Source organism: Lepidochelys kempii, chromosome 6, assembly GCF_965140285.1.
Source record: "Lepidochelys kempii isolate rLepKem1 chromosome 6, rLepKem1.hap1, whole genome shotgun sequence".
Classification (NCBI taxonomy): domain Eukaryota; kingdom Metazoa; phylum Chordata; order Testudines; family Cheloniidae; genus Lepidochelys; species Lepidochelys kempii.
Genome location: NC_136385.1, coordinates 23,579,043 through 23,589,482, shown reverse-complemented (window position 1 = coordinate 23,589,482; position 10,440 = coordinate 23,579,043).

Below are 10,440 nucleotides of genomic sequence, written 5' to 3'. Positions count from 1 at the left end.
AGCACTGTATACAGAAAGGTGATTACCCTTCCCTTTATATTTATGACACTGTTAAATCTTGACTTTTCACCCACCTGCAGTGTGAAGTTTTCCTGAGCATATAATCGAATTTCCTTCAAGCTTGGTTGTAGCACCTTCACCTCTCTCACCTTACTGCCACTGATGAAAAATTACTCACCTGAGTTGTCCCCTTGATTTCACTCTGATTACTCCCAGGAGTAGCTGCTCGCCAACGGAAGCAAGGAGTTCACAATCTGGCCCACAGGAAGCAAAGAGAGAACTTCAGAAGCTTAAGTCATTATTGATGAGACTAACATCATCCATGGCAGCATCAGGAGGCACCAAAGAACCTTGATCGGGAGCCTCTGTAAAAATCTAATTGCTTTTGGGCAGGAGTCTACCAGAAGAGGGAAATCAGGTACTGGATTCCCCTGGGACCAGGTGAAAGGCCGAGGGATAATCTTTGGCTGGAGAAGCTTTATTAAATTCAACATGTAAGAGGAGCCTTGCTGAGCACTCCAAAACTTCAGCTATAAGGAAGCCTTTATTATTTACAAGCTTGTCTGCCACTAAGTCACATTCTTCCTGTGTGGGGCTGAACCTTGCTTATGAAAAGCCATTTACCTGGTGTTTGACTGGAGTGGGGGGAGGCCTGGCTTTACCCACCATCCCTGGTTAGAGAGTATAAGCCAATATGGACACTTAGCCAAAGAGGAGGTGACTTGCCCTTTGATTATCCAGCTTGAACAGCCTACTACCTGCAGTAGGGTGGGGGATAACATTGTCAAAGAGGAAATAGAAATGCAGCCCTCACATGGCTACTTGCAGAGTAACAGAAGCAACATGACTTCAGTGGAGCTAGGAGTTAAAAGTAAAGATAATGTAGCGGGAGGCAGTGTTTCAACCTGGAAGGTTCGCTTATAGTTTGGAGGAGATGGGATGGGGGAGAGACTCCTGCACAAATTATCCCCTTTAGCCTGGGGTAAGCCAGGACTGTGCCTCCTGCAGAGAGGAGGCAGAGTGAAGGTCTGGGGAATCCGTTCAGTTGTTTTCTCATTTAAACGAAAATGCTTTCTTAGAAGCAACATCGCTTAGCGAACAAACTGCGGGTGAGTGCCTTTCCTAGGAGGGCTCTTGTTTGTCCCTGAGAATGCTAGTGAGTATGTTTATTATGGAAATATATATATGCTGAGTCTGTGTGCTATATTGAGCATACACAATACACCGAGTGCTGACAGTGTATAGGCATATGGAGTGGGGCGTACAGTGATCTGGGGAATCCTCTTGGTGCCTTTGTTGAAAATGCCTTTGATCTCAGGAGAGCGTGTGGCAGAGGCTAAAGAAATGTGCTGCTCAGAAGTATGTTTTAGAAGGAATAAAAGACCTCTCTGGGAGGGGTGATTTATCAATATCCATAGAGAAAGTGAACTCCATTTGAGACCGAGAAATCCTCCCTTTAGGTTTGTGGCTGAACGTTAATAAAGGAACCCCCAAGAATCAAATTGAAACCAATGTCGCTCGTAACCATGTTTGAAAATGCAAGGCCTTCTTATGAACTACAGGAGTAGATAAGGTTCTAGAGCAAACAGTTCTTGCTGCAGCATACATTAGTGTGCAATTTCGCAGAGCCACTGTTCCAGCTGGGATCCATCCCTGGCTGTGGAAAGTCACGTTAACTAAGCAAAAAGAAAAGGAGTACTTGTGGCACCTTAGAGACTAACCAATTTATTAGAGCATAAGCTTTTGTGAGCTACAGCTCACTTCATCGGATGCTTATGCTCTAATAAATTGGTTAGTCTCTAAGGTGCCACAAGTACTCCTTTTCTTTTTGCGAATACAGACTAACACGGCTGTTACTCTGAAACCTGTCGTTAACTAAGCACTTTATTCTAGAAACAGGGTTCCAGGGTTTTTCATATAATTCACAGGAGCTGTTATTTAGAAATCAAAGCTGTTTCATCAGAGGAAATGGGCCAGATCTTGGTCCCTGCTCTGGTGACTTTGTGGTGATCCACTGGCACATTAGCAGTCACCAAGCCAGCTTAAATGTCTACTCAAGGACTTCCCCAGCATGAGGAAATTTCAAGATGGTGTTAAGACTGATACAGCAGCCCCCATTTTTCCCTTGGAAAAGCTGCGTAGCTTCTATATTCAGTCAATTCCCAGCTGCTGTAACAGCTCTGGCGGGACTGTTACAAGATGTGTAACTTGGAGCAGACCTTATGCTACTCCAAATTGCACCTTGGGACCAGCCCAGTGCCTAGTGCCCCAGAATTGGGATGGGAGATAAAGATGCCTGAAAACCACTTTCGTGCTCATTTCCAGATCTGTCTCAGTTGCTGCCACACTAGTCCTAAAAGTCTGACCAAATCTGTTATTTAAAAGACCTCCAGGGCACACTGCAAGGCTCCTCTGTTTTCCCAAACTTTTGTCTGAGAGGTTGGCTGCATGGACCGTGCTTAATTTTATTTTGGGAGTTGGGTGGGTGTTCCACTTAAAACTGACATTTTGTCAACAAATTGCATATTCTGCTCCTAAGTGAAATGCAAGGGCTTGGAGCGGTTAGAAATCTCATGGAAAATCAAATATTTCAACAGACAGAGAGTCTGCATCTTTAGAATGACACTGCTGTCTAGTCTTGTTGAGGTGGCCACAAACGTTCTCAATGCTACAGTGAAAGGCTGGAAAGCAGGAGTCAACTAGGATCTAATCTGGACAGTTGCTCCACCGGTGTATGACTTCAGGGTAATTTCTTCCCTGTACCTCAAGCCTTGTCTATACTTGAGTTTCAGCAACCACTGCCCAGCAATCAGTGTAGCTACATTGATGCAAACTGAAAGTGTAAGCAAGTAAAGCCAGTTTACACCAGTTACCCTGCCTGAAACTAGAATCAGCTCAGCTGGTGAAATTGCGATTTTCCTTGTCTATGCCTGAGGTTTACACCTGAGCAGGATGCTAGCTACCGGCTACTGAATCAGCGCTAATCCTAAATACAGTCCTTAATGCAAAACTGAGTAGAAAGCAAGGGCTCATTGGAAAATCAGATTCTGAGCTGAGCTATTCTGGATAGGTATCTCTTTAAAAAGTGTTCTCCACAGGTATTTCTCCTCAAAGATACATACGGGGCAGAAAACGCTTCTCTCTCAATTCAGGCTGCTTCTGTCTCCTCCATCTATTGACTTTCCTCAGTGTACCACACTTCTCAGTGTCACTGAACATAGCTTTTCATACATATGATTGAAGATCTCTCTGTACTTCTCCTGAATACATGACTGGCTGCTGTGCACTGGTAGAGGGAAGGAGATGGCCTAAAAACACAGGAGTAGGGATGGGTTGAGGACTACCCAAACCAAAGTTCTGAACATCTGTGTTACAGGCTGGCTAGTCCTTTAATGTGAGTTGGGCCCAGGCGCACCTATGATCCATCAGCTACCTTTCCAGTCGATCCCAATCATCTAGGGATCAGATGGCCCTGTTTAATTAGTAGACCCAATTAGGAAGGGGTCATGGTATAGCTACAGAGAGCTGTGAGCTCAGGAGGTGGAGATGCTGCAGAAGGTTGGTTAGCTCTTCTGGTAGGCCCTTGAGAAGGGTAACTGCCAGGCAGGTAGCCTGGAGGAGGACAGAGGCTAGCTTGCTTGCTTGCTTACTCACTTCTGTGACTGGCCCTGGAAGAAGACCCTTACAGCAGAAAAGCCTTGAGAGTCAGTGCTCTGTGGGAGAGTAGGAAGGAACTGACAGCTGAGTCCAGAAGGGGCAGAAAACCCTTTTGTGTTGCTCTTGGTACTATTGTCAAAGTTTGTTACCCGTACCTTGTTGAGTGGTGCTGATAAACTCTCCTATGCAGTAATACCTCCCCTGTGGGGAAAACTGAGACAGGGTGAACAATGCCATGGTGAGCCATGAGGGGGGTGCTGCAGAGACCAGCCCTGCCACAAGTTGGTGGAGAACGTGAGCACAGATCTAGCCCCTGCAGAAGGGAGCAAACTAGGATGGCAACACTGCCACACTCAGCTAGCACTAAATTTGCACTGTTTATTCACAGTGTAACTAAATTACTGGCTTTGGATCATTGTAATTCAAGGAAAAAGTAGTTTGTTTGTTTGGGGGTTTTTTTTGAGGAAACCATAAACTGTTACTCAGCTCCCGCAGCTTTCATCCTTCCTTTTCTTTTCTTCTTTTTCACACTTCCTAAATAGGAGTTAGAAACAATAACAACAACCAACGTTAATATCACACCTTGTTATGTATCACCTTTTTTTGTTTAATATTTAGTTGACTCTAATTTCATCTCTTTCTTTTTCTGATGTGTGTTCTAACACAGCGATTCTTCACCTTTTTTCATTTGCAGACCCCTAAACAATTTCAAACGGCAGTGCAGACCCCTTTGGAAACGTATTGTCTGTATATATAGTTGAGTTGAATAGTTCAGTCAGTTTTCAGTCTAAGTCTTTTGCAGACCTCTTAGACATAGTCCATGAACCCCCTGGGGTCCGCAAACCTCAGGTTGAAAACCAGTGTTCTAACAGATCATTAGACCAATTCCATTCTGCACAGTAGAAAAGTTCCACAGAGGAGCACAAAGCAGTCCAAAGCCAACAACCCCCTTTGCACCAGCTGATGGGGGGTATAAACAGGTGTAAATTCAATCATGGTCACTTTGGGCATCTAAGCACCTGACTTTCAGGCACAGTTGTGTACTTAAAAGTCTAAGTAACAGTAACTCTGCCCAGAATGATCCAAGTGAAGGATGGACCTAAAACTGCTGGCTTTTGCCCTTACTGCAATATCATTGTCTTTAGAGGCGGTTAACAGGATATAAATCAGGGATAATTTGGCCCTCAAAGTCTAGCCTTAGAATGTACTAATCTCACAGCTAAATCTACCGCTAGTGATAGCTGTAGATCTATTTGGAATTGATGTAGGGGAAACCCTGGAGTGCTGTAGCGCCAAGTTTAGCTGTTCTAGGTCACCAGCCCATTGCCTGGGGAGTCGACTGAGTACTATGGTGCTCCTGCTATTCATGGCTAGTAGAAAGGACCTTTGGGGACATTTGCAGCAAGGTGCACATTTGAGTAGCCCAGAAACTGCTCAGAGTTGTGCCAGGGGCCACACAGTTCCCGAGCCAGGCCCAGAATAGAAGAAGTGCCAATGTTCTGTACATTCCCTCCCGTCCACCCCCACTCAGGTCCTGAGCCAAGGGCAGTTCAGCTCGGGAACTGGGTTCAATAATTGCCCTACTAGTAAAGTCACAGATACTGCTGTGTGCTCCTCAGCCCATCTGTGCCTGATCCACGGGGAACATGGATCTGCTAGCGCTCTTAGCTAGCAAGCGTTAGCTCAACCTATAACAGCTCTCCTTTTAGCTCTGCAGGTCCCTGGCTCAGTCACCAGTGTGTCAGCCCAGATGGTGGCCGTCACCCCTGTAGTAGACTGCAGGTTCTGGATTCTATTGTTTACCCTGGAAATGTCTTAGCTATAAAAACCGAAAAATGTAGGTAATTTTTTCATGACATTGAAAGGGGCTCATCCTATTAGAAAGCATAGTTCTCAATGTGGCTACAAAATCAAGTCCATCATCAGCCAACGGATACAGGAAGGATAAAATCCATTACTTTGTCATTTCAAGATGGCTTTTCTATGAGCTAAAGCCGTGTGTATAATGATTTTGGATCACAGCAGTAATAAACGCAGCACTCCTGTCTTGTAGAGGAGCTATATACCTAAGCATGGATATATCAGACATGGTATGCTGGACAGTGACTGTATGGTGTAGATGCTGCCTAATGCTTGCACCTCTGGCACATAGCAAGCCTCATCGCCCCTAATCACCCAACAGCTGTAAATTAACTGGTATTATCACCCTGTTGGAAGGACATTATTGTGATTACACAATGGATATTCTTCCACACCATAAAATAATTCCTAGAGAAGTCTTTGAACATGCTATTATTCCTGGCACAGTAACATTCTGGTTTCTTTGATTACTTACTTTAAAGCTCTCTTTTTTTAAATTTCCACAGCTAAAACTGATCACATGATGTGTAACACTTGTAGCACACTAGGCACTTACCATTTATAGAACCACATGAGTAACGCATACACCAAGCCCCAAAAAATGCATGCAGCAATAACAGCACCTAAAATGTACTTTCCAGCTGAAAACAACAACAACAAAAAAGACAAGGAAACGATTAGCTGCAGATTGGACTTTCCACACACCTGTAAATACAAACCCCAACCTGTGTAGTACACGGCAGTAAATTGCCAGTGTCAAAACTTGCTCTTTTTTAAGCATTTTTGCCTGCGCTTCATCCCCTTCCTTTCCAGGCCTGGCCAAATGCCTCTTTCAAGCCAGGAGAAATGTGTGAACTTTATACTGGGAGAGATCAGAATCTGGTCGTAGACCATTATTATTTATATTACAATACTACCTAAAGACCCTAACCAAAACTAGGGCCCGACTGGGCTGAGCCCTGTGCACATACACAGTAACAGACCATCCTGGCCCCGAAGAGTTTGCAATCTAAACTGACAAGACAAAGGGTGGAAGAAAGGAAGCATTATTCCCATTTTATAGCTGGGGAACTGAGACACAGAGTAAGGTCTGGTCTACACTAAAAAGTTAGGTTGAAGGAAGCGGCCTTAAGTCAACCTGTTTATGTACGTGTCTACACTAGCAGGTCCTTTATGCCGACCTAAGTTGCCTCTAATGTTGACATCTGTAATCCACCTCTGCGAGAGGCGTAGCACTTAATTCAATTTTCATGGGTCGACTGCAAGGTAGTGCAGACACCGCGTTGCGTAATTCGATTTAATTGGCCTCCAGGTGGTGTCCCACAATGCTCATCTGTGACCGCTCTGGAGATCATTCTCAACTCTGCTGCACTGCAGCCAGGTACACAGGAAACAGCCCCTCCCCTGCTAAACCCCAGGAATTTTTGATTTCCCATTTCCTGTTTGATCAGGATTGGGAACATGCCAGCTTGAGCACAGCTGATCATGGAGACTACATGCCCCAAACGCGCTCCAGCCTGGTCTGCACAGGAGGTGGTGGGTCTCATCGGTGTGTGGGGAGAAGAGTCTGTGCAGGCAGAGCTCCGATCCAGCAGAAGAAAGGCTGACATCTGTGCAAAGATCACTCATGGAATGGGGGAGAAGGGCTACATGAGGGACATACTGCAGTGCCGTGTGAAAATAAAAACTTAGCCAAGCATACCAGAAGGCAAGGGAGGCGAACATTTGTTCTGGTGCTGAACGCCGGCTTGGTTCTACAACGAGCTGCATGCGATTCTCAGGGGTGACCCTACTAGCACCCCCACAAGCAACATGGCTACCTCACAGTTGTGTGAGTCTAGGGACAACAGGGAAGATGATATGGTAGATGAGGAAGAGAAGGGGGAGGAGAATGGGAGACTGGCGAGCAGTGGATCTGTTCTCCCCGAGATCTAGGAAATATTTTTAACCCTGGATCCCTGTGGGTCGCAGGACATCACGGTGGCCGACCGTGATGCCCGGGAAGGCACCTCGGGTGAGCATACAGTTACAATCAAAGTCCAGTTAAACTTTAGCGGGTACACACATTTGGTGGTATTGTATGTTTAGTGTGAAGAAAAAGCGAGGTGCTGTGGCTCTCTGCTTACAAGAGGCTGCTCCAGCTACGGAGAGGATGGCCCCTGGAAAAGACTGTTTATGTGGACTTGGATAGCCTGGGAATCCTCCATGGATATCTCGAGGAAACTTTCATGGAGGTACTCTGCAATCCTTTGCAGAAGGTTCCTGGGCAGGGCAGTCTTATTTATTTCACCGTGGTAGGACACTTTCCCACACAACTCCTGAATTAATTCTGCTGGCATCATTGAGGTACACAGCATAGCAACATAAGGACCGGGTCTATAAGGACCAGACGCTTGCAGCATCTCCTTCATTTCCACCTCTGTTACCCTCAGGAGACTGATATCACATAGGGTCCCCTAGGGGAAATGGGGGAAGTTCTCATTAAAAGTGCTCTTACAAGAAAAAAAAGGGCATGTAGACCCCCACACACATTCCGGATCGCCAAACCACCTGGCCGCTAATGTGGCTTTACTGTGCTCGGCATGGGTTGGCAAGTTGTTTAAAGTGGCTGATAGGGAACTCGGGCTCCATGTGTGAGATTCCGCAATTTGGGATTGAAAACGTTCCCCCCCACGCCCCGTTTGTAAACAGCTTCCCGTGGGAAGGGCCATTGTTTGACTAGCTACCTCTGCTTCCAACACAAGCCTGCCATAAACTTCATTAAAAGTGCGGTCACCCATGACCCGGGGGGCAGGGGCACACTCACCATGGCTGGAACAGCAAAACGGCGCAGTGAACAGTTACGGATTCTGATTATGTTATGGCTTGCACCTAGTGTAATAAGGATTTTTTTTTTAATGAAAACGGCCTTACTATGGAAACATTTTATTTCACATGACTGACAGCTGGAAATGTGTCCTTCAGTGTGTCAACACCCGAAAACAGACTGTCGTTGATTAGAAGGAGGAGAAAGAGAATGCGGGAGGACATGTTCACCGAGATAATGAAGGCTTCTGGGACAGCTGACACAGAGCTGAGAGCATGGAGGATTTCACTGTCCAAGAAGTTAGACGTTGACATGGAGAGCAGGAAAGCTTCCAATGAGCAAGAGCGTGCAGCACAGGATGAAATGCTTCGGATTATGAGGGACCAAGCAGACATGTTGAGGCATCTGGTTGAACTGCAGGAACAGAAGCAGGAGGGTAGAGTCCCTCTGCAGACCCTGGTGGACAGCCAGCCAGCATCGCCTGGCGCAGAATCATCCTCCCCGAAGTGTTCCATGAGGGGTGGGTGAAAAGTCCATTATCCCTTCCACTTAACACAGGGGGAGGGTACAAGGAACAGAAGGTGCACATTCACAGATCTTTGATGGTCTGGAATGTGGTGTTATGTTACACAGCTGAACTGTTCTTCCCGTTCCAACTTTACAACCCCCTTTCTCCAAGGTTACCTTTTTTTTCCTGTTCTCCCTCTTTACTTATGTTTGTTAAATAAAGTAAATGGATTGGAGAAATAAATGTTCTTTATTGAGTAGAAGTAGTGGGCTTGGGGGGGGGCTGGTTTTACAGGGACAGTGATACAAGGCAGGCGAAGGTTTGGGAAAGCACAATGCAGACAAGCAGCTCACATTACTGTGACTCATTATTGAAATGGCTTTTCAGAGCCTCACAGATATGCAGCACCCCTTGCTGTGCTCTACTTATTGCCCTGGTATCTGGCTGCTCAAAAATGGATGCTATGTGATCTGTCTCAACTGCCCACCCCTGCGGAAAATTTCCCCCCTTTTTTTCACAGATATTATGGAGCACAGAGCAGGCAGCTATAACCATGGGGATGTTCTCTTCACTAAGGTCCAACCTTGTTAGTAAACTTCTCCAGCGCCATTTTAAATGACCAAAAGCACATTCAACCACCATTTTGCACTTGCAGAGCCTATATTTGAACCGTTCTTTACTGCTGTCCAGACAGCCAGTGTATGGCTTCATGAGCCATGAGAGCAAGGGGTAGGCTGGGTCCCCTAAGATAACTACAAGCATCTCAACATCATCAATGTTCATTTTGTGGTCTGGAAAGAAAGTCCCAGATTGCAGCTTTTTGAACAGACCCGAGTTCCTAAAGATGCACGTGTCATGAGCCTTCCCCAACCATCCTACGTTGATGTTGGTGAAACGTCCCCTGTGATCCACCAGCACTTGCAACACCATTGAATAGTATCCCTTTCGGTTTATGTACTCTTCGGCAAGGTGGTCTGGTGGCAAGATGGGGAAATGTGTGCCATCTATTGCCCCACCGCAATTAGGGAACCCCATTGCAGCAAAACCATCCACTATGTCCTGCACATTTCCCAGACTCACTACTCTTCATAGCAGAAGTCAATTAATGGCCCTGCACACTTGGAACACAGTAGTTCCCACAGTTGATTTACCTACTCCAAATTGATTCCCTAATGACCAGTAACTGTCTGCCATTGCAAGCTTCCAAATAGCGATTGCCACTCGCTTCTCCACTGTCAGAGCAGCTCTCATTTTTGTGTTGCTGAACTGCAGGTCAGGGGAAAGCTCTGCACAAAGTTCCTGGAAGGTGGCCTTACGCATTCAAAAGTTCTGCAGCCACTGCTTATCATCCCATACCTGCAAAACGATGTGGTCCCACCAGTCAGTGTTTGTTTCATGGGACCAGAAACAGTGCTCAACAGAGGGCAGCTGCTCTGTGACTGCCCGCAGCAACTGTGAATTCTTTTTCTCAATGGCTTGCAGCAAGGCTGCTTGCGGGACATCACTACGTTCCGCATGGCGGGACCTACTTCGGCTCTGGAAATACTGCAAGAGAAGGCGCGAGGTGTTTAAAATGCTCACAGCAAGAGTGCACAACTGAGCAGGCTTC